Genomic DNA, 23,305 nt, shown 5'->3' with positions numbered 1-23,305 from the left:
AAAGCATTAGAAACTTGTAAAATAAGAGCTCAAAAACAGTATTATGAACAAAAGAAGAATGAGAACAAACAATGCTTTTTTTTTTTCCCCTAAACATACAGTTTTTCAGAGACAATTTCTTTTTTTCTTAAAAAATCAGTAGTAGTCCTCCTGATTATAAAAAATAAGGCTTCACTGTAGAAAATTGGGCAAGTAATTTTTGCCATTTTCCCCCTTTCCCTTTTTTTTCTTTTGTATATAAATTTTAATTAAAAGGTACAACCATATTACAGAAAAGTACACAACTTAAAGTGTATGACTCAATTTTTATGAAATGAAGACATTTGTGTAGGAACTACCCAGAAGATGATTCTATTTTTGTTGAGGGCAGAACAAATTCATGTGAAAGCTCTTGGCTAGTCATTGTTACACATATTTGCGAGCTACTTGAAGAAACAGACCATCTTTTCTTGTTATTTCCCACAATCCTTGAATATTTCATTTGTTGTGGAGATTGACAGATTAAGTTATTCATTCAACAATTACAAATTAAATGCTTGATAAGTGTTCAGCAGCAGGCATGTGGTGATAGAACTTAGGTCTAGTGAAGACACAGATAATACATAAGCAAGTACGCTCATCAATCATTATAAAATATAGAGTGCTATGAAGGAAGTAGAAATGATGCTATGGTCAAGAATAACTGGGTATCCTAGAGAGAAAGAGTTATTAGGGAAGTAAATCAGAGATGAGCTGTGGATGGAAACTTGAATAAAAAGAACCCAGCCATGGAAAGAGAGAAGAAAAGAACATTCCAAAGGAAAGAGGACAAACTACCCAAGTCTGGTTTGTTCCACAAACCAAAAACCAGATGACTAGACTGCAGTGACCACAGGCAGGGGTGAAGAACAAAGACAGAGGCTGGGTCACCCATGGCTATGTAGGTCAAGAGTAATGATTTAAATCACTAAGTGCAATGTAGGGGTAATAAAGGGATTTTAGCAGGGAAGTGAAGGGATCCAACTTACGTTTTAACAAGATGACTCTGACCGCTCTATTAGTGAGTGGCAAGAGAGAAAGCAAGGTACCATAAGTGGGTTACTGCAGTAACACAAGCAATAGAAGATGTACTTGGATGCTAAATCAACCATCTTATGGATGGATTGCATGTGGGAGGGGGCAGAAGAAAAAAATCAATCAGGTTTTTTATTTCAGCAGTCAGGTAGAGTGAGGTGTCATTTACAGAGACAGACTGGATTTGTGGAGAAATAGGTTTCCATGGGAAAAAGCAAGAGTTTATCTTTGAATGTATTAAGCTTGAGATGTTTGAGAACCACCCACATGGAGTTGTCAGGTAAGTAATTGGATAAATGAGAAAGAAACACTGAGGAGAGATCCAAGCTCAACATACACATTTGGGAGTTATTAGCATATAGATGGTTTTTAAGGCCATGGGGATGTAATATAAAGAGAAAAGAAAGAGAACTCAGTGCAAAGCTATGAGGAACTTCAATATTTAGAAGTTGGTTAGATTCAAGCCAGAAAAGGCAGCTAAGCAGAAAGAACCAGGAGGAAAACGAGGTTCTAGGAGGAAAATGAGGTTCTCAGAAGAAAGAAAGGAATGTTTCAGCAAGTAGGGGTGAGCAACAGTGCTAAATGCTGGTAAGTGGTAAGTAAGAAAAAAAGAGAGAAGTAGCTAACTGGGTTTGGCAACATCCAAAGGTTTTGATGACCTTGAAAGAGTTTCAGGGAAGTAAAGAGTAGAGGTGAAGAAAGAAATGGAGCAAGAAGTAGAGAAATGAGTGTGGGTCAGGTAAGATTTTTAAAAGGCGGATGCTACCATACATGATTGTGTATAGGGGAAAACAGAGAAAGGCTAATGATTCAGGGAAAGGTGACCAACTAAAGGAGCGAAGTCTTTGATAAGGCCAAGAGATGAAGGCCCAAAGCAGGTGTAGAGGTCCTGGCATCTGGGAGAGGGAGAGAGATGTTTCCCAACAAACAGGCGGGAAGAAGGAGGACGTGCTCTGTGTCGTCTTCTTAAATCTCAGTGAAGTATAAGGAGAAGTCATTAGGCAAAAAGAAGGAGGTAGAGGAGTGTCAGGCCTGAGAACCAACGACAAGGTATAAAATGGTACCTACAGAAAGTTGAGAACTCATGCTTACTTTGCAAATCCTGGTAACATCCTGGTAAGATGGAGAGCCATCTGCTGATTGTGACCTTATAGTGTCCTCTGTTTACCCAAATGTTGTTTACTACAAAAAAAACAACCCCCGCCCAGGCAAAAAATAACCTTAAAGCTTCATGAGAACAAAAACAGAAAGGATAGATTACCAAGGTCATTTGAAGGTATGAATCTGCTTAGAAAGTGTAATAAAAAGAGAGTGGGAAAGAGCAGCTGAAGGAAAGTGAACAAATGATGCACTATAGAACTTGGGGAGGATAAAGACACAAGTAAAGACACAAAAGGCTGGGGAAGAGCGAGAAAGTGATAAGTCGATGAATGAGTCTCAGGGAGGTTGAAATAACTGTTTTTGTGAAAGTTAATGGAGTGAGAAAGTTAACGGAACTTTTGTGAAAGTTAATAAGAGCTGTTGTCAGAGACGAGAATGTTTGAGTTGGTAATTTTGGAGGCAGAAAAGTTTCTGCTGATGACAAAATCTAGTCTGACTCTGATCCCCTGAGAGCGGATGTTTAGGTAGAGCAAAGAAAAGCTCATTGGAGATGAGTAGATCAAGGAACTAAGACTGAGGATACTGAGTGGATTATTAGTGTAAATGAAGAACTCCCAAGAAAACTGACAGAAGTTGGAGCAGAGAATGGGAGAGGTGATAAATCTTCAATGAGTGGGGGATATGGGTTTAGTGAGGTACAAGAAGGTTAATAGATAACAGTAGTATGAAGGAGAGCCTCGTAGAGAGAAATGGCATGAAGCTCAGGAGTTTTTACAAGAGGGATGGGAGTGCTAGTCTGGTTGGTACAACCGAGAAAGCCCAACATGACCTCCCTACCCAAACCTGAGGCAGGCATGTGTGAGATTAAAGCAGCCTCACCTCGGGAAGGCCTCATGAGAAATGGAAGCCATGGTAGAAATGTTCTAAAATGAGACTGGGAATTTAACAATGGATTTGCAGATCATGGGAAAAGAATTCCAAAAGCAGAATGGATAAATCTTCAAGAGAAATGATGAAATATAATTATCTGGGGGACTTTGTAGAAAGGACGAATTCTCAGCTACACCTTTTATAGATCCATCTCAAAAATCATTTATTAGCCTCCTTTTATATGGAAGGGACTATGTTTTTAACAGGCTTTTCAGCCATAAGCAACAAAGAACCAAGTAGGAAAGGCCCACAGGCTGGTGTCTAGCTCAGTATGTGGTGCCCCCATTGCAAAGACGTGGGAAATGATTTGCAACAGTCAATAATGGCTACAGATATTTAGGTAAAAAGGAATTTAAAATGGCCCTTAGAGTAATATAAAATAGATGTTTTAAATCAATTCTGATCTTATCATTTTGAAATACATCAAATAAAATTAATTCATTTCTAATCCAATCACTAAAGTATTCTTTAAAGCAAGACTTTACTGGGATGCCAAATTTAAAAATTAAAAAATATCCCAGCTTTCCCAGTAATTATATTCATGAAATCCTTCCTAATGAAAACCAGAGAGAAATTTACACTAATTAACTGAGTAAAGAAAAACTATTAGGCATTATCCAATTATAAGCTTTCTTGCTACTAGCTTTTTACCAGTAATAGGTATCAACTACACTGAAGAAAACCACGATTGCTGAGATAGCTCAGTTTTGTTTTTCCAGATATACTCAAGATACGCCATCTTCCTATGAAAGGTGTTAGTGTCACACAATTAGGTGAAAACACAAGAAAACAAAAATTTTCGCAGTTTTATTTTTAAACATTATTCCATTACAGTTCCACAGTTACAGCCAATTTTCTACAGCTGAATTCAAAACTCAAAGTAAACAAACAAAACATGGAAGCATTTTTTAGGGTAAGTCAAAAAGATTAATAGTCTAATAAGAATTCTGGGATTTTATACTAAATCTTTCTCAGTTACAAAAAGGGCAGTTGTTAAATTTGAGTGCATGGATACAGTTCACAACTATAACAACATGAGTATTGTGTTAAGCCAATAAGTTTGTGGTAATTTGCTACACAGCAATAGGTAAGTAATACATGTAATAACCTGGAAAAAAATCTCAGGCTTATTGCATACTAGATTATTTATTTACGACTATGAGTCCTTTGTGAAATGTCTCAGAAACTCAGGTTGGAAGCAGCTTAGATCAGAGGCGACTGGGGGCAAGTAGAGGAAATGAAGCAATAACCACTCAAATTTTGTGTGTGTGTGTGTTGTTAAGTTTAGCAGAGGCCTTCTTGTTTTCCTCTTGTGTATCACGTTGAACATGTAGCTGAAAAAAAAAGAGTAGAATAGACGTGATCATTATGCAGAATTGCAGTTACGAGGTAAACTGAGGACTAGAGTCAGCCCTGCTAGGGCAAAGCACCCTAGTGCATGAGTCACTCTGTGACACTAGATCCTGGGGTATACGACAAAGAAAGGCGAATACCTGCCTGATTTGAGGGAACAAAGCAGATAAGAAGAGACTAAATTTAAACAAGAATGCATATTTTTTTTTTTTTTGAGGAAGATTAGCCATGAGCTAACACCTGCTGCCAATCCTCCTCTTTTTGCTGAGGGAGACTGGCCCTGAGCTAACGTCCGTGCCCATCTTCCTCTACTTTATATGTGGGATGCCTGCCACAGCATGGCTTGCCAAGTGGTGCCACGTCCACACCCGGGATCCGAACTGGCGAACCCTGGGCCGCCGAAGTGGAACGTGTGCACTTAACCGCTGTGCCACCGGGCCGGTCCCCTATACATTTTTTTGATATCCAAGCAATATTGTACAGAAAGGTACTGTCTTCACACTATGAGTATAATGAGTGTATTACTGCCCATACTCAAGAAACCCTTGACATTGCCCGGAGAGAAGTCAGGACAACAGAAAACTGAACAATTCCTTTTGCCCAATGTGAAAATCTTCAGTAAGATCCTGGTTTGGGAGAATTCTGAAGGCCTTTAAAATTAGTCATAAAGGCTGTGACTGCCACACTTAAAAAGTCACTTACCTCTATTGTGAGTATTATGCCTTCATCGTTATTAACCAGTTTATTAGGTGGACTCTCAGAGAAGATGTCATTTATGACACAGCCTTAAAAATTTCAAACTATTCTGGATACCTCATATTATTTTACATATCTTTATTGATTTTTAAGCAAATGCTTTAATTTTCTTATTCTCAAATACTGATGAAATTCTCCGCTGAAAAACATATAATTTGAAACTTTTCTACTTTAAAAGGCAATTGGTAAGTTATATGAACATTTTGAACTCCAAAATGTTTTTGTTACCAGGAAACGCACTATAGGGGGAATGAAAAATACTAACATTATATTTGTAAATAAAACATATGATACAAACTGTGACAGGCCATTAAGCTGATTTGTGGGGAAATATTTTTGTTTGATTAAAACCTTAAAAAACGCATGGACACACACACCATCTTCCCCCTTCCCCCATCCCATCTGAGTGTAACTAACATCCAGGAAGATGTGCCGTAGTTATGAATGGTCCTGACTCATCCCAGCTCAGGTGTTTCTCTTACAGCTGGAACCACTGGTAAAAGCCAAAGCCCTATCTCCTGAGGTCTTTTAGTTATTGGGGCAATATAAAAAGTTAACGGCCACTGTAAACCTCAAAAATATAGACTGTGCATTTTTGTGCTTTCTTCCATACATTCGCAGTTATTTTTTAAAGCATTTCCACCTGCATCTCAGCCCCTTATTCCTTACAAACATTCCTTACTGAGAAGGAACACACATCCTAGTGACAGTTGGTTGTCAGACACTTTGTTAACAGAGATTGAAATTTAATAGGAGACTAATACTTTCCCATATATGAGAAAGAAAGGTTTTGGAATGTAAACGTCTCTAATGATCTAAGTTGGTCAAATTATTGTGACCCAGTTTGTGACCATGACTAACTTCTCTAGTCTTAGCTCTCTTACACATAAAATGAGTTGTCTAACCAATGACAACTAGGAGATCATAAGAAGTAAATTCAATTAACATTTGAGACCATTACTATTAAACTTCTATTTATATGTATTTCATTCTCTATTAATGTGATGACTGGAAGGGATAGACATACTTGTCAACTACATCAACGGTGAATTCCTTTCCCCTACTATACTCATTAATGAAGAGGTGACAATTAGGTTTCAAAGACAGCACTTCACTGAGTTAAGGGAAGGACCCAAAGATTATTCTTTGTGCCTGAGTGCAGTAAAAACCCTTTAAAAAGTTTACTTGACTACACTAGCTTCATAACTAGAAATAATACATACATTATAATCTTGGGTTAAAAATCACAGTCTAACAATATATTCATGATTATTTCTAAAGAGCAGTCATTCAATGATTCTATTAATGCATTACCAAAAAGTGGCATAAATATTTAAGTGCCAACATTTATTCATTCAATTTAATCAATGTCTATTTATGGAGTGCCTACTTTTTTTCAGAAACTTCACTAAGATGAATAAAATGCCCTCAATTAAAGCTCAGAGGGAGAAGCAAACAGACAAACAGACAATTATGAAACATTAAAGTCCATGCAGCAGGAGACATCCCATTGGGCATTAAGGCGCTAACATGGAATAATAATGAGGATAAAACAGAGAGCATTTCCAGGTACCAGGAAAGACTTTATAAGAGGTAATGCCGAAGTGAGCCTTAATTGATGGTATTTAACCAGATGGGACAAAAGAAGCAGCAAAGAGGATGGGTGGGAGAGGAGATCCCTGAGCAGGGCTTAAGGGCGAGAAACAGAGCAGGGTGTGTGTAACACACTCAGGTTGATGTTGATAATGCTTCAGTCTCAACTTCACAGAGAGGTCAAGACAAAGCTGGGTGGAAGGATGGCCAGACTGTGGAGGGGCTTACATATTAAGAAGCTTGGGCTTTATTCTTTGGGCGATGGTGGCTATTAAACAGTTTTAAGCATGGGAATGCCACAGTCATATTTTTCATTTTATAGGTAAATTTTTATATCGGTGGAGTAGGTATTTAAGAGGAGGACTGAAGGCAGAAAGCAATTAGCTAACTAGTTAAAAAGAATCTAGTTAAAAGGTGATACAGAATCTGACCAGGGCCAGTGGTAGGGGAAAAAAAGAGAAAAAAAGTGCTTTGAGAAACTTTCAGTAGGTAAAATTTGTGACTGGTTGAATGCAGAGACTAGCTGAGAAAGCTAAGACATGGAAAACTCAGTGTGGAGGCCTGGGTACATGTGGCCTCGCCAAGTGAGAAAGCAGTAACTGATTCAGGGGAAAAGATGATGATTTTAGACAAATTTGAAGTGTCTGTGGGACATCTAGGTGGAAGTATCCAGCAGGCAGGCATTATGAGCTGGCATCACGGAGAAGCTTGGCAGCAAGCTAAGACTCAGCATCAGCATATTTGTGTGTTAGAATAAGAGCAGAGCTGAAACCACCTAAGATACGTATGTCAAATAGGAAAGAAGAGTCCAGAAAAGGCACGCAGGATAAATAGCAAGAGAAATACGAAGAGAACCAGGAGAGCAGATAATTAATTACTGAGCATTATCAATAAAATATTTAACCACAAAAAAGAGACTTATCGCCATATAATATCATTTCAGAGCATTAAATTCAAAAGTTCCTGTAAGAACAACTATAATAAAAATATAGATGACCTAGAAGTACAGAATTGCTTAAATTACAAAAAACAAAAACCAGAGGAAAAAAATCTAGATATTCCAGATGCAAAGTGAAGATTAAGCAACTAGTGTATCTTGACCATTTTTCAGCTCTTTACCCAATCAGAGTGAGGGAGTGACCAGTCTGAATAGCTCTCCCCTCTGTGATGTCAAAAAGCCCAGAAGATAAAGCAAGTATTCAGGGTCTTGCTCTGAGAGTCTTCTGGTCATCCCAGGCATTCCTCCAATCGAGTCACTGTGGGACCCTGAGGAAGGCCCTGCATATAGAATAGGTCAGAGGACAGTCCAGTCCACCTGAGGACAGTGCATTAGCCCCTGTTCCATTCTCAGAGGGACACCAGCCTGCCAAGCCACCTGTAAGATGCTACCCATCTCTGGGGCTAAAGGGCAGAGGAAGAGATAGGGTTTCTCTTGACATCCAAGGCCATATTTATAGGGCCATCATGACTGAGTGGACGAGAGGTAGGTTCTGAACCAACTCAGGGTGACCTGGTTCCTCTGCCAGCTTCATACTCCTCATCTGACTGACCTTGGGAAGGTGGCCCACAGGCCAAGTGTCATCATCTATGAAATGTTCATAATAAAGATGCCTAAAGATGACTGATAAACATTCAATGACTACTATATGATGGATTCATTTTATTTTACTTATTGAGAAAAGCTATTCTAAAACAAAAAGCCAACAATCCTAGGAGTCATCCTTGACTCTCACTTTGCCTCTCATATCTAGTCAATCAACAGGCAGCCTATTTACCTCATTAGTATGTCCTGAATTCATCCATTTTGTCCCTCTCTGCAATTCCCACTTGGTCAAAGACATCATCTCCCCTGGCCTACTGAAACAGCTTCCTACCATTCATAATTAATTCTTCACACAGTAACTGGAGGGATCCTTTAAATTTTAATTCAGATTAGACCATAACTCTGCTTAAAATCTTTCAGCTGCATCCCATTGCCCTTAGACTGAATACCCACTCTTCCCCAAGAACTCAGGGTCATGGCACATTCTGGGTGCTGATGGCACTCCCTGACCTCATGTCCTGTTGGCCTCTTCCTCACTAAGTCCAGCTACACTGGCTCTTTCTTTTCACGACAGCCTGCCTTGAGGCCTCCAGTCTTACTCCTCCCACCTCCCTGAAACACCATGGCTTCCTGCTCCTTGCCAATCAGAGCTCAGCTTTAGAGTTACTTCCTCTGGGAGGCCTTCCCTGATACAACAATCTAGATTCACACCACACTGAGCATCTTTTACTTATCATATTGCCCTGTTGTCTTCATGACACATTGTTATCTAAAATTCTTATTTATTTTTTTGATCTGTTCATTGTTTGCACCATTTCCCATCTGTCTTTACACTCTTTAAAAGCAGGAACCTCTATTTCCAGAGCCTGGTTTTAGTAGGCACCAGATATTGATTGAATGGAAACATACATAGCTCTGCTTCAGATTATAGATGATGCACCTTCCGTTGCATTTGTAAAGAATATAAGCGTGGGGATTATATAGAGGCACTGTAGCTTTCCTGCAGATACTTTAGGTGGTATTTGGTCTGTGGCTGCAGGTTCTAGGTAAAGAGCAAACAGAACAAAGTACAATTAGACGAAGAACATGAGCAGCCACGCCCAGCATCATTCAGCTCAGGCTCTACGTGGTCTCTTTGGTCACCAAATTGTAGGTGTGTAGCCCTCTAGAAACACAATATATCTGCAGAACAGATCATCTCACAGGCTGAGTTAGTAATGTGGTAACATTATAGTCATTTTAATCCATCAACAGCCAATCTCACGAAGTCAGGCCCCAAAAGAGATCTTGTTTCCTACTCCACCGGGAGCACACAGGTCATGGGTCAGAAAGGACCCCCTTCCCTGCCCCTCCCAATCCACTTCCCTCAGCACCAGTGCAGTCCACCTCCCTTCTGCTTTAGTAGGAAAGCTAGCCTTCCTTCTGTCCAGCCTTAATCTCGGCACCTGTACTCTGGATATTGTCCTCTATTGTGTCCTTTATGAATTATCTCATCTGTCGCGTGTGTGGCTTTGAATGTCCACGTGGGCGGTGCAGAAGGTCAGAACATAACCGAGGCCTTCAGTGTGCCATGCTGAAAAAGTTAAATTTTCCAGAAAGATCCGTATCTTGAATTATTCCTTGCTATGATCTCTTGCATAAAATTAAAGAACTCAGGTTTTATTGGACATGTTTATATACTACTGCAGAATAAACACTTAATACTCACGAAAAAGAATCTATGGCTACAAACATATCCAAGACTTACACAAGAAGATTTGAAACTGAGCTCTGACATTAATTTGCTTTGTGATGCAGCAGGAGCCACTTAACCTCCTCTTACTTCAGTTATGTCATCTGTAGAATGAAGATAATGGAGTGGCACAATTGTCAAAGCATCCGAATTAAGGCCCTGAGGTGCCATATGTAGACAGACATCCTTAATTTTGTCACTAGGTAGAGTGACTGAAACACCCTCACGGGGCAAAATATCAGTTTTTATAGTATTGGGGGCACTAATATTCCTTTCAAAGTGTCCTTATTTAACTACAAACGTCCTACCTGAGAAAGAAAAGGGTTATCAATTCTTTTGAAAGAAAAGCATTAAAGGAATCTTACTAGGTCTTTCAGTAAGATCAATCAAGAAATCACGGTTTATGATACTCATTATATAGACATATATTATCCATCCATTTATTTTAAAAATATTTATAGAAACCCTACCATATGTCCCAGTGGAAATATGTAACTGTGCAACTGACATCACAAAACTGTGTGTGACCTAATAGCTTCCCCTTGCCCTAAGTACTTCTTTGCACTTGTTGTCTGTGTGTCAAAACCCCTTCATTAATAAACCCATGCATATTCAATAAAAAGAAATAGAAATGCTTCATTAAAATCTTACTTGTCAGACATAAGTATTACAGAATATCTAAAAAAAATGTCTTTTAATTGCCTACCTTTCTCAAAATCATCTCTATTAATTTTATTTACAAATATTTCTTTTGCCTTCTGGGCGCTTCATTTTCCATCTCTGTAATGTTTCATATATTTAGGCAGATTCCAAAACAGAGTCCTGAGCCATGGGAATCTGAATCACTCATTCAAATGAGCAATTCTGCAAAACGAAATACAGGCTTACCTTAAAGTTCAGCCTCGACACCATTATTCTTAGTGAACACACCCTTTTTATCCAGGCTCTCCAATGAGGATACTGCTTCTCTCGGTCTAGCAAGGCTGCTTGTGTTTCTCCCCCTAACAATCTCAGGGCCAGGAGCCAACTTGGAGATCTTCCAGACTGTCTGCAGACTTCCAGCATTCCCACGCATATATACTATCTCCTTCCTTGAGGATAGTACCATATTCCAATTCTTCCACCTTTTAAACCTTTTCAGGGTGACAACCCTCCAGCTAGTCCCAGCTGACTCCTACTAAGTCTGTTCTCCTGCTCATTGTCTGTTTACTCTTCTTTATTTCAGTGATTTGAATTAAATGAGTTATACGTGCCCCGGTGGACTAGCGGTTAAGATTTGGCACTCTTACTAAAGCAGCCTGGGCTCCTTTCCCTATTAGGGAACCATATCACTTGTCTGTCAGTTGTCACACTGTGGTGGCTGCGTGTTGCTGCAATGATGAAAACTATGCTGCCAGAATTTCAAATACCAGCAGGGTCACCCATGGTGGACAGGTTTCAGCAGAGCTTCCAGACTAAGACAGACTAGGAAAAAGGACCTGGCCATCCACTTCCAAATAAATTGACCATGAAAACCCTATGAATAGCAGCAGTGTCTGATACAGCACTGGAAGGTGAGAGGATGGTGCAGAAAGACCGTGCAGGGGTTGCTCTGCTGGATACAGGGTTGCTTGGAGTTGGAATCCACTCCACAGCACTAATGACACAACCTGCTTTTAGAACTAATTCAAGTGATACTACTGTTTCTACATTTTCATAGTCATATCTCCTTCTCTATCAATTCCATTCCTATCTCCCCCGACCCGTGTGTGTATGTACACACATATATATAATCTCTATATAATCTGTGCCCTCTAGACCATAGTACTCTCCATTAAGCTCCATTCAGTTTTGCACACCGTAGCCACAAAAGATAAATCTTGATTTGTGTCTCTTCCCTTGGGAAAAAACTTTCTTCGTCCCATTGCTTTTCTAATGAGGTTCAACCTCCCTATTAGGTTTACGAGACCATAAATGGCTTGAACCTTACTTCCTCCTTCAGCCTCAGTCCTCAGTCTACATCTTTTGTGCCCTCTGCAGAAACCACATCCTAATTTCCAGTTTCCCCACATACAATGTTCTTTCTCATCTATGCATCTTTGCACATGCAGTCCCCTCTGTTGACTCACTTTTAAAATACAATAGGAAGGAGAGATCATCCCAGATATGCTCAGAGAGTTACACATAATTATTAATAAGTCAAATGTGAAATAGCATGCTATCTAGAAACACTGAAAAATAAACAAGAAGATTGGATATTAGGAAGACAAAATCAACACTGTACTAGGGACGCCACTAATGTGAATAAGAGTCAAACTACAGACAGAGAAAGAAAATAACCCAATGTTAAACATCCAGATTGAAGGTGGAAACTCACAGACTGTCCTAGATAGTCATTTCTTCTCTTTAAAAAATGACTACTTATTGTAGATTCTGAATAAGAAGAGAACTGAGACAGAGGATTTGACAGCCCATGGGGTATCTCAGTAACAAAAGATTTAACCATCAGTTTGTGGGCTGTTTCTGTCGTCCAAGTGCAAGAAAAGCGGCAAAAATAAATGCCTTTCATTTTTAAGCATGACCCTAAAGAAAAAACATAAAGGAAAAAATGATGACAGATTTACTACCCAAATCTTTAAAATTTCAGTATGCCAAAACACACGAATGCAAATGAAAAGATAAATTACCAAGTGGAAAAATAATCATAACCCAAAGGCAGACAGAGTTGTATCTCTAATCTATAAAAAGCTTTGCTAAACTAACATGAAAGAGGTAAAAACACAAATAAAACATAAGCAAAGGTATAAACAGATAACTCAAGAAAAATAAAGATGACCAATAATATAGGGGAAAATTCAATTAAATCACACGGAAAAGAATAAGATATCATTTTGGCTTATAAAATTGGCAAAGACTAAAGGAAACTAACATCAGTGTTGATGAGAGTCTGCAAACATAAGCACTCCTGCATACTGCTGGCAGGAACATAAAAACCCATTCAGAAGGCCGTTTGGTAATAAATGCATGTCAACGTTTTAAATATGTTCTTTAAACCAGCAATTTAACTCAGACGGATTTATCTGAGGAAATACTAAGACAAATAAATAAAATATTATTTAGCCATTAAAAATAGTAATCCAAAATCCAAATGTTAATTTGTTATAAAGTGAAAAAATGTACAAAATAGTATACAGACATAATATATAAGCCTCTTTTTTGGTAGAAATATGAATTACAGGGGCCAGCCCCGTGGCCGAGTGGTTAAGTTCATATGCTCCGCTTTGGTGGCCCAGGGTTTCACCAGTTTGGATTCTGGGCAGGGACACAGAACTGCTCACCAGGCCATGCTTAGGGGGTGTCTCACATGCCACAACTAGAAGGACCCACAACTAAAAGTATGCAACTACGTACTGGGGGGATCTGAGAGGAAAAAGCAGAAAATAAAAAGAAGATTGGCAACAGTTGTTAGCTTAGGTGCCAATCTTAAAAAAAAAAAAAGGTCTGACGCCATTAAAAAAATATATGAATTACAAAAAAGGTGTGTGTGTGTGTGCACGCACACACGCCCATGCACGCACATACACATGCATACCTAAAATGATCTAGACAGTTCTAGAACAAAAGTTTAGTAGCTATCTCTTATATGTGGACATAAATGTGATCTTTATTATTTTTTTTGAATTTTTAAAATTTTTATACATATTTAAACAAAGTATAAATATTTTTTATAATTGGAATAACAACACTGTTTTTAAAATGATGACTTTGTTTTGAGAACAATATATTTAGGGTAATTGTATATAGAAAAGAAAGTAATACATCCATGAAAAAGGGAGAGTCAGTTTTAAATTATAAAACCTGATCACATATTCTACTAGTTCATCATTCGGAATATTTTTTCAAATAGTTTCAATATAATAAAGCCTTAAACGTTTTGCTCTAAGTAGTCATGATTTGATTTTTCACACATACTGTATTTTAAGGGCTGTTCATTTGATTGCATTTCGTTCATTTAAACTCATCTCATCAAAATGCAAAATTTTTAAGAGCTATTTTATCTCCAAAAAAACCATTTAAGTCTAATTTATGTCCTATTTTTCTCTGGGAAAAAAACCCCAAATTTTACTAAAAGTAAATGAACATAAGCTCCAGAAGTTCAAGGCTAATACAAAAGTAAGTTAAACACCACAAGACTGAAAACAACCTGGCCTTCGGGTCTTAGTCAAAAAGCTTACCCACACATGATGTGGCCCTTCAATCAGCACTCTCCAGAGCAACTTGTCCTATTTCTCAGGATCTGACATTCCACGTTCTTCTTCTTTAACATAGCAAATGCATGGTGACCCTTTCCCTAGGAAACAGGTCTCACTCTGCCATAGACCAATGATTGACCTAGGCCCTGACCACAGCTTCATCTTTTCCTGTTTCTCGGTCTCTAGTGCTGGCTACGGTTTCTTCAGGATCCCTTCTTCATGCGGATCTGCTATCTGAACTTCAGCTTTACGATCTCTGTAACAGATTCTGATCTTGCTGGATCCTAACACAGATTGGTGCTCCATAGTGAAATGCATTTTACCAACAGACTCCAAACTCATCATTCTCCTAGACTCTCTTCCATTTGAGGAGTGCTTTGTCCTCAAGCTCTCTCCTGTCTTAAATTAGAAACCAAGGCTGTCCTTGTCATTTCCCTCCCTCTCCTTCTCCAATCCTGTAATTTCAATTCCATCAAATCTCTCCCTTAGTTTCAAGACTCTGACGCTAAACATGCTAATTCCTTTACCTCAAATATCCTTTGAAATCTTTTGTTTACCACACCTAACAAACATTTAGTTGTCCTTCAAGACCCAATTTAATCATCTCTTCCCTAGTGACTTCTAACCCCTGTAGAGGAATATGTGCCCACTTCCTTCTCTGGGGAAAACCAACACACACACACACACACACACACACACACACACACACACACACAGGCTTATATTGTAATTTTTTGTTTACATGTCTTTCTTCCCTACTAGACTCCAAGCTTCTTAAGGGAATGCCAAATCTTACTTGTCTATATATACTCTCCTACATAGGCAATAGCCCAATTCATATTCTCCATAAGTCTGTTGAATGAATTAAATACGGCCTATCAGGAAACTTATCTTGAATTTTAGACAATTTCCTCGGTATGATACACCTCCTTTTAACATATATTCAGATAGATGTGAAGCAGGCGGAAGGGTCTGGAATTTATAAGATGGTCAGTTGGGAGACCCTGTACTTCCAGAGGCCGGGAACTATCATATGAGACCGTGCTCTGGAAAGATTGGGAATAACATCAAGGAGGGACTGGGAATTGGGAGCAAGTTAGCTGTTATCAAATCCAGCCTGGGGTAACAAAGCCCTATAAGAAGATGGAGACAATGGAAGACAGAGAAGAAAAAGAAAATCTCTAAGGTGCCCCACAATACATACCAGGAACAGGCAAGAAGTTGTTTTATGGACCCCCTGAAAGGTCCATGCCTGAAAAGGTCCACGGCATCATGTTAGGCAATAAATAGAGTGAGGTTATTAGGAGAAGCCTCCTTTCCTACAGGAACTTTTTGGCTGTACTGTTTATATTTGGGTGCATACAAATAGCGAAGAGAAAGGTAAAGTATCTTGGCAAGTGGATAAATATGAGGCTCAGAGTAGTGCCACGTCTGCAGCAGACTCCCAAGGGCTGGCCCATACAGAGCATCTCCTATTTCTTGAGAGTCCTCCCCTCCCCCAATAAACCGGAGACACATATCACCCAGTTGTATGTGCTGAAAATAATGGAATACCAAGCAAACCTACTGAACTGAGAAAACATTAATATTCCATGCTCCCTGGGTGTAATAACGATGAGGTCAATGCCAGAAACGGCCCTTCCTAGAGAGAGCGAAAAGTGCCATACCAGGTTCAATGAAGGTGTCACCACTAAGTTAAGATGCTGTCACAAAGGCTAATAAGAAGATTAAATATATTAAAAAGAGGACTGAGAGACTAATATAAATTTGATTTCCCTTCCCCAAAAGAATACCAAGCATCTGAGATAGAAGAGGTTAAGTGAAGGGCAAAGAGGTAGATGGATTCATTTATAAGTGATTTACTTTGGAGGAGAGATTTTGAAAGATTATTTAACTTAGAACGAATAGTAAAATATTCACGGCAGTTTTATGGTAATTAATGAAAAAGTGGAAATGGATATTAAATTCTTAACTCATTGGTGTCATGGACCAAACAAGAAAAGGAAGCCAATTTTCAATTTCGCTGAGAAACTTCTTTGTAACAATTTGTAGATCTTCATATACAAAGATAATTATTAAACTTAGATTTTAAGAAGTTTTTCCAACTAACAGAGTTGGGGAAAGTAAAGGACATGAGTTTAACTGAACTATCTACACATTTTCACCCAATTTCCTTTTGGAATACAGTTATGAAAGGGCTGGCCAAAATTGTGATGCAAGGTTGGCCAAAAAAACCCAAAGGGAGGAAAAAATGACCTTACTCACAAAGGGTTGTAAAAGCAAATTTTTAAAACAGACTTAGATAAAAATTTGAATTGTTTATTTCTAAACACAGAGTGCTAACTACAATATTCAAGTCATTTAAATTCCCTGTGGTTAAGTCTCCTATCTGTAAAACATAAATAAACATATACATCTCTTTGATGACATTATTAAGCATTTCACACATTACATATCAATTTGTGAAGAGAGCACTGAAGCACCCAACTCCAAGATTACAAATGCAAAACAGGCCTTGTAGGAGGAAGTCTTCTCCTTCTACAAAGTTCTAACTGCTTTACAGATCTTAAAACTTGTAAAAAATTACCCTTAAATATTTTTGAATGGAAAACAAAATACACTGGAATAGAAATACATGTCTATATGACTTCGAACACATCAAAGCTGAATACATTTTCTGTATCATCTGCTTATTCCAGTTTCAGAAAATAAGAGACCTGAGGATAACATCCTGATTATAGTCCCTGTATTTTTGTTTTCACATGGTTTATCCTGTCATGTAGACAGTCCAAAGGTCCCTGAAAGAAAAGATGACTTATCAACAGAAATCCATTTCCAGGACCAAGTTCAAGTTCAAATTTGCATGACAATGTGCACAGTGCTTTCTTCCTCTTAAAACCAGTCACAAACTCTTAGACTCAGTTCTCCTTTCATTTTAGTAAACAGAATCCAACCTGATGGTTACATGGTTTGTGTTTATCTTAAGCTTTTAAATCCTACATAAGCCCTTCCACAGTGCTGCGTGCACAGTGGGGCTCCAAAAACATATTTGTTGTCTTTTAAATAGTACCTTACACGTCTCCAAACAACATGAAATTCAGCAGCAAGCACAGGAATCCTTTAAGCTGGTATTTTGCTATACATTTTAGCTATATGCAAAAATAATGTCTATGAAAATGTGACCATTTGATGTGGCAAAAGCTAGACAGAGCCTCAGCGTTTACTTAGCCTCTGAGGGAACCAGCAAGGATGGGTATCATAAAACAAAACTGTAAGAAATCCTTTGTGGATTGTTGCTTTCTTGCTCCTAGAGTACCTCATTCCCCCACCACACACACAAATTAATAAATAAACAAATAAAACTCCACCTGTGAAAGAATACAGTACTTTCATACCCCGAAGAGCCAACTGGTGGTGGGGGAATAAGTATGCTCCCAAAGGCTTTCCTTAAACGGCATAATCGCTCTTCACTGACAATCCAACAATTATTCCTGAGATTGATGTGTTGATTTAGTAACACTCTGTCACTCAGAATCTCTGCTTATGCTTTCCCCCTCCCAGGGGGCAGCCATTCTAAAGAGTTATCCCTCCCCAGGAGCCACAAGGCCCAGAAACGCTCTGTGAACACAATGAACGCTTTCCACCATTCAAATGGAAAGAGGTGCCAATTAAGCAAGTTATCCTACAATGCAAAGAAAAAAAATAAAAATAAAAAAAATAAACCTCAGAATAGCCACACCAACATATAACCCACCACCAATATTCTGAAATCTCAAGAAATCTTCACTGATAAGTAGTTGGAGTTTTAATGCAGTTTTGTTGCTGGGACTGACTATAATTCTGTCTGCCTGGACAGAGAACACAGAATACTATATACAAAATATTATCTGATAGACCTTTGAAAACCCTCTGTTAATTAGTGAATAATCAAAGTCAATTGCTGAGGTTATTCCTATGTGTAAAGTTTAAACTTTGTTGTTACTGATAAAAAACAGTACTTGTGAAAATTTCACCAGCCAAAAATATTTAAAATACTACCACTTGCTTCTGGATGCAGGAGTCAGAAAGTGAAATACAAATAAAAAATGCAATTGATTTACATTTGAATATCATTATATTCAGCTTCACTAAATGATTAAGGAAAAGAGAGCCAGCCATATTACAAATTTTGGACTTTTGCTATAAAAGTATTGCCAGAATATTGCCTAAGCTGTTTAACTTTTCAAGACCCACTACATAAATACCTTTCTTAATCCGTACTACAGACTGTGTTTGATTTTTATCATATAATAATTATAAAACCACTTTTAGTCCAGGGGATACTCTGAACTAAAATCAGTATTCAATCACAATAAATATGTTAGCATATGTAAAACTGCTGTGATTATCTGACCTAGATTATCCACCAAACAAATTCATTTCCCTTATGCATCAAATTTCTCCCATCACCAGGTGACTGCATTTAATTCTTCTGTGCTCTTCACAGCAATTCCACCTCCCTGAAAATTCTCTGGCTCCATTCATTTATTCTATCGATATTTACCCAAAATCTCCCAAGAGTCATGAAGACTGCTGGTCACTGGTGTTCACAAAATTATTTTTTCAAACTTGTCAGAATTCCATTCTTCTCTTATTTTCTATTAGCAATTCTTTAAGTGTGCAAATATGAATCATAAGAAGATATAGCAACAAATGCTCAGTAAATGTTGGCAATTATTTTTTGTAGTCTCATTCCAGGGGAAATACACTGAGCATTTCATAAGCTTTGTTATTTAATTATCACATCACCCTTATAATCTCAGTCTTAATATCCTCTCTAAGAGATCTTACAGAAGCAGAAGCTGGGTTTAAAGAGGTTAAGTAACTAACCCAGTGCCACACAGGTACCAAATGGAGGAGCCGAGACTCATACCCAGTTAGCCTGACTATCCACTTGGTGATAAGGGGAAAGTTATATATAAGTTTAGTAGACAAAATAAAAAAGATGTAAACTTTTGAGGATGTTATAAAAATGCAAAATATCACTTTCGTGATAAAGCATTATAACAAACTCAGATTTGATAATATCCTGATATCAGTATCTCAGAAGTTATTGCTTTTCAATAGCCAGCATGTTAAAAGAAGATGCTTCTCTTTCAAAAATAAATTTAAATATGCTTACTAATGCAATCTGCAAGAAACCACTGTAATATTCTGTTACAATTGTAATAAACCTGTTTTCAGATGTTCGTGGAGGGGGCAAAGGTATATATGCTAGAGGATACTGGTCTTTTAAAATGTTAAATCTATGAACACTACTGGCTGCGTAACATAATCACCCCATTACCATATCCTGGTTGGTAAGTGAGTGTCCTGGGAGTCTCAGAAGAGAAAGACGCGCTGTGTCATCCTTTCTGAGATGATTATGAGTGAAAGCAGAGGAAAAGTCACAGCTGTGGGGACTGGAAGTCACCATGAGGGGCTATAAGCTGAGCTCTAATCTTACAGCTTCTGCATATTAAATCTAATATCAAGAGGCACACAGGGTTTCTAATCAAGTAAATGGATGACCTTTTTTCCTGAAACAGAAAGAGAAGCTCTGTAAAAGTACAATGTGTTTGAAGGAGACAGAGAGAGAGAGGGAGCAGGCCAACAGATACATGAAATGTTAAAGCTTACAATGAAAAGAGCTGTTCTTGCTTATTTAGAGAATTCAGTTCAGTTCAATAAGCATTTGCTGAGTGTCTTATATACACAGGATAGGCACCGTGGGAGGCCCTAGTGATGCAGACCCCATCCTGACATAACTTGTGCCATATGATACAGGCACTAAAGCCACCAGATCCAAGTGGAGGAAGGATGGGATGTATTCATTTTTGCTATTTTAGGAAAGAGGTATATTTTAATAGAAACACAAAATAAGTATACGGTGGCATCCATTACACCCTGAGGTTATAATTGTCACTGGCATAAAGACCAGTACTACTTCTTGATCTGCTGGGAACTATCAAAAATGGAAGGGCAGAGTCTCGACAGAATAATGGCAATATACTAATGATAATCAGAGTGAACATTACCTTATATTATCATCATGCAAAGAATAGATTTGATAATTATTGCATATCTATAATATGTATTTAAATATAGACATAATGGATTATCAACCCGGTTATGTGGATTTATCTTGAATAATTTCAAAATAATAAGAATGCCCTTGACAATTACAAAACAACTTGCCTCATAGAGAAGCACAGAAAGACAGCAATCTTAATGAGCAAAATGAAACCATTCCTCACTCGAATTATCATACAGAAAAAAAGGGAGGGAAATTGTAATTATCTATGCTGAAAGGAGATTAAACATCTCTCTCAAAAGTTGGGCTCTCAATACCACAAATAAATAGAAACTTTTCATATTTCCTCTGGAAAAAATTACGTAGCAAGATGAATTTACTTGAGCTAAATGAGTTTCATTGAGAGAAAAGCCAAGTAATATTCTCGACTTGGAAAGTGAATAAGACAATAATAACCTAAGGTGAAGGGATGGAAACTTCCTTGCTAAGGATGAGGATGATTGGTAGGTAATATTCCTCACATTAACAACAAAAAAAATAGCAAGCAATATCAAACTAGGGTTTTTAAAAACCACTAAGTTTGCCAGGAAAATGGGAATTTCATGACATTCTCCAGTCAGGTGGGCCCTGGACACAGGAGTATGTTGTGCTCAATCCCCTTCACTTCCTTAGAGCGGAGTTCAGTCGTACATTGATACCTGGTACCATAAACAAAGCACTGGAGCGGCCCTTGGCATGTGGTGTGTGCTCAGTCAGTTGTAGCTGTCATTATTACTCTGAGTGCGGACAGGATGAAGACTGTTGTCACCATCCTCTCCCTGTCCTCCCCTGTGTTGTCTCTTCTTCCCTACACACACTTACCCTCCATCGCTCTGGCTCATCATTCTGATCCTGCTATGCCCAGCTGGATTCTGTCAAACTGTATGACTGGGAAAGCACGTAGTATTACAAAGGTTAGTGTTCTCTATCTTGTCTCTTAAGACTTACGGCAGCACCAACAGTTCACCCTTATTGCCCTTCTCTTTATGGAGATACTTCTGTAGGGTCATAACTATGCAGATTTAAAAAATACCACACCTATACTTTTTTGCCTTCTCCGTTCTTTCATTGTAAATATCTTATATCTTGGCAGTGTTTGTTCTCTCTGATTAGATTTCGGATTTCTGATGAGAGCGAAAACTGTCTGAAGACACGCCCTGCATCTCCACTCTGTGCTGGTCCACAGCCCAGAAGGCGGGCTTTTTACCCACTGCTCTGTCAGGGGGGACCAGCCGACTTCTCTGGGCCCTTCTCCCAATCTCAGCTGGGTTCATTTTAGAGCCACTCTCTTTGTCTGCTGCTTCTCCAAAAAGTAAAGTTTCTCTGTACTTTACCCTTTAGTAAAGTAATAAATGCCCACTACAGACTAATTTGAAAATACAAAAAAAGTGAGAAAAATTAAAAAAAAAAATCTATAGCCTCTACTATCCAAAAACAAAGACTTGCCAACACTTTGTTTTCTTTCTTCCCAGTCTTTTTCTTCCTGATTCATGCTGGAAGGGGAAGCAAGCATAGTAATTGTGTGCTTAAACAGCTGTACTAATAAGGTAAGTATGTGTCTTTTTGTCTTGCCCTTCAAAATTTAACATTATAAGTATTTTTTTCTGTGTTTGAATTATTTGCAATATGCATTCAAAGCAGCTACTTTTATGGTCTAACTGAATAACAATGATTGCAGCTTTCAGTTTGCCCAGATCCCCATAACAGCAAAATTTATTAAAAGTAAACATAAACTTGAGCTCATATTGATATTTGCATTTAATACTTTCAGTCATTACTAGAAATCTGCTCTTGTCACTCTTTCCATTTTCTTCCATTAAAGGTGCCTTGTTGTTATGAACACATATTAACACGTTGGTTATTTTACTGTGCTGTGTTTTTGTTTTTGTCACAGTCATAGTGTAATTTATCTTCAGATTTCCAAGAGCATCTAGCATAGTATTTTGCACACAGTAGGCATTAAGTAAACACTTTTTAAATCGGACCCACTCAGGGAGATTTCAATTACAAGGGAACAACTCATTAGGCATTAAAGAATTTGTGAATGAAATACCAAGTATATGTATTACTATCTGCACTGATAAAGTTTTCACATAACAGAGTGTGTGTGTATGTGTGTGAACTATATGTGAGGCCATCTTCAAAAGTTCCAGAAGCCTTTATTTTAATGTAATTATCTTCTTCTCTTTTCCTTTAAAGTAAAATTTATACATTTTTTCATTAGCAAAGTAATAAATGCTCTTTATGGAAATTTGCCTACATATAGAGAAAAAAAGACCTCTTCATTGCTCAGGTCTAATAGTAATATATTTTAGGAATAATATTAACCTTCTGAAACCACAACATTGCCATTCGGATTATTTTTCCAAAAGAAAAGAGAGTATCCGGTATAAAATTTTAAAATACCTGCTGATCAATCCACTAAATGAAAAGTGAAAGTAATGATCTTAATTCCAAATTTACATCAACTTTAATCCATCTGTAAAGCTTTCTACCTTTCCTTTTTTATTAAGAAAGTGAACCAATAAGGTAGAAAACGAGTGGCTAGTACAACACATTTCAAAGCCTCCACTGCTCTTTCGGGCGTTCTTGCCACTTTCCATCTGAATCTTCTGTCCACCCGACTTGAATGCAATTACAACCTAAATCATTTTCACTGAAGCGCACATTGCAAACAGATCCCTGGCCCAGTCTTAACAAAGACTAATGAAAACAATGGAAGCCACAATGAAACCTATAAGAAACAATGTCATAACCTACAGACTGAGCAAGCTTTCATCAGTGCTCTTGAGAACTTTTTTATTATGAGTGAATCAGTGAACAAAACAACACCGTGATCCATGGGCACAAGACAGACACAACGTGCCACTTGGGAGCACATCTTTGGGGCACACCCTGGCCTTATAATGATCATTCCGTCC

General features: G+C 38.1%; 1 protein-coding gene and 1 long non-coding RNA gene across 9 annotated transcripts in view; both read right to left on the bottom strand.

Annotated features, from left to right (window-relative positions):
• PRKN (parkin RBR E3 ubiquitin protein ligase) overlaps window positions 1-23,305 on the bottom strand; it is a 1,205,440-nt gene that overhangs the window by 1,050,201 nt on the left and 131,934 nt on the right. The window lies entirely within an intron of this gene.
• LOC111771375 (uncharacterized) lies at window positions 3,871-11,549 on the bottom strand. Its single transcript, XR_002805184.2, has 2 exons — window positions 10,950-11,549; window positions 3,871-4,418 (listed from the first exon to the last, which is right to left on the bottom strand). It is a non-coding gene; the product is annotated as an uncharacterized lncRNA (long non-coding RNA).

Source organism: Equus caballus, chromosome 31 (assembly GCF_041296265.1).
Source record: "Equus caballus isolate H_3958 breed thoroughbred chromosome 31, TB-T2T, whole genome shotgun sequence".
In the NCBI taxonomy this organism is placed as follows: Eukaryota; Metazoa; Chordata; class Mammalia; order Perissodactyla; family Equidae; genus Equus; species Equus caballus.
Note: the sequence above shows the minus strand (reverse complement) of the source record. Positions and strands in the feature narration are given on the sequence as shown.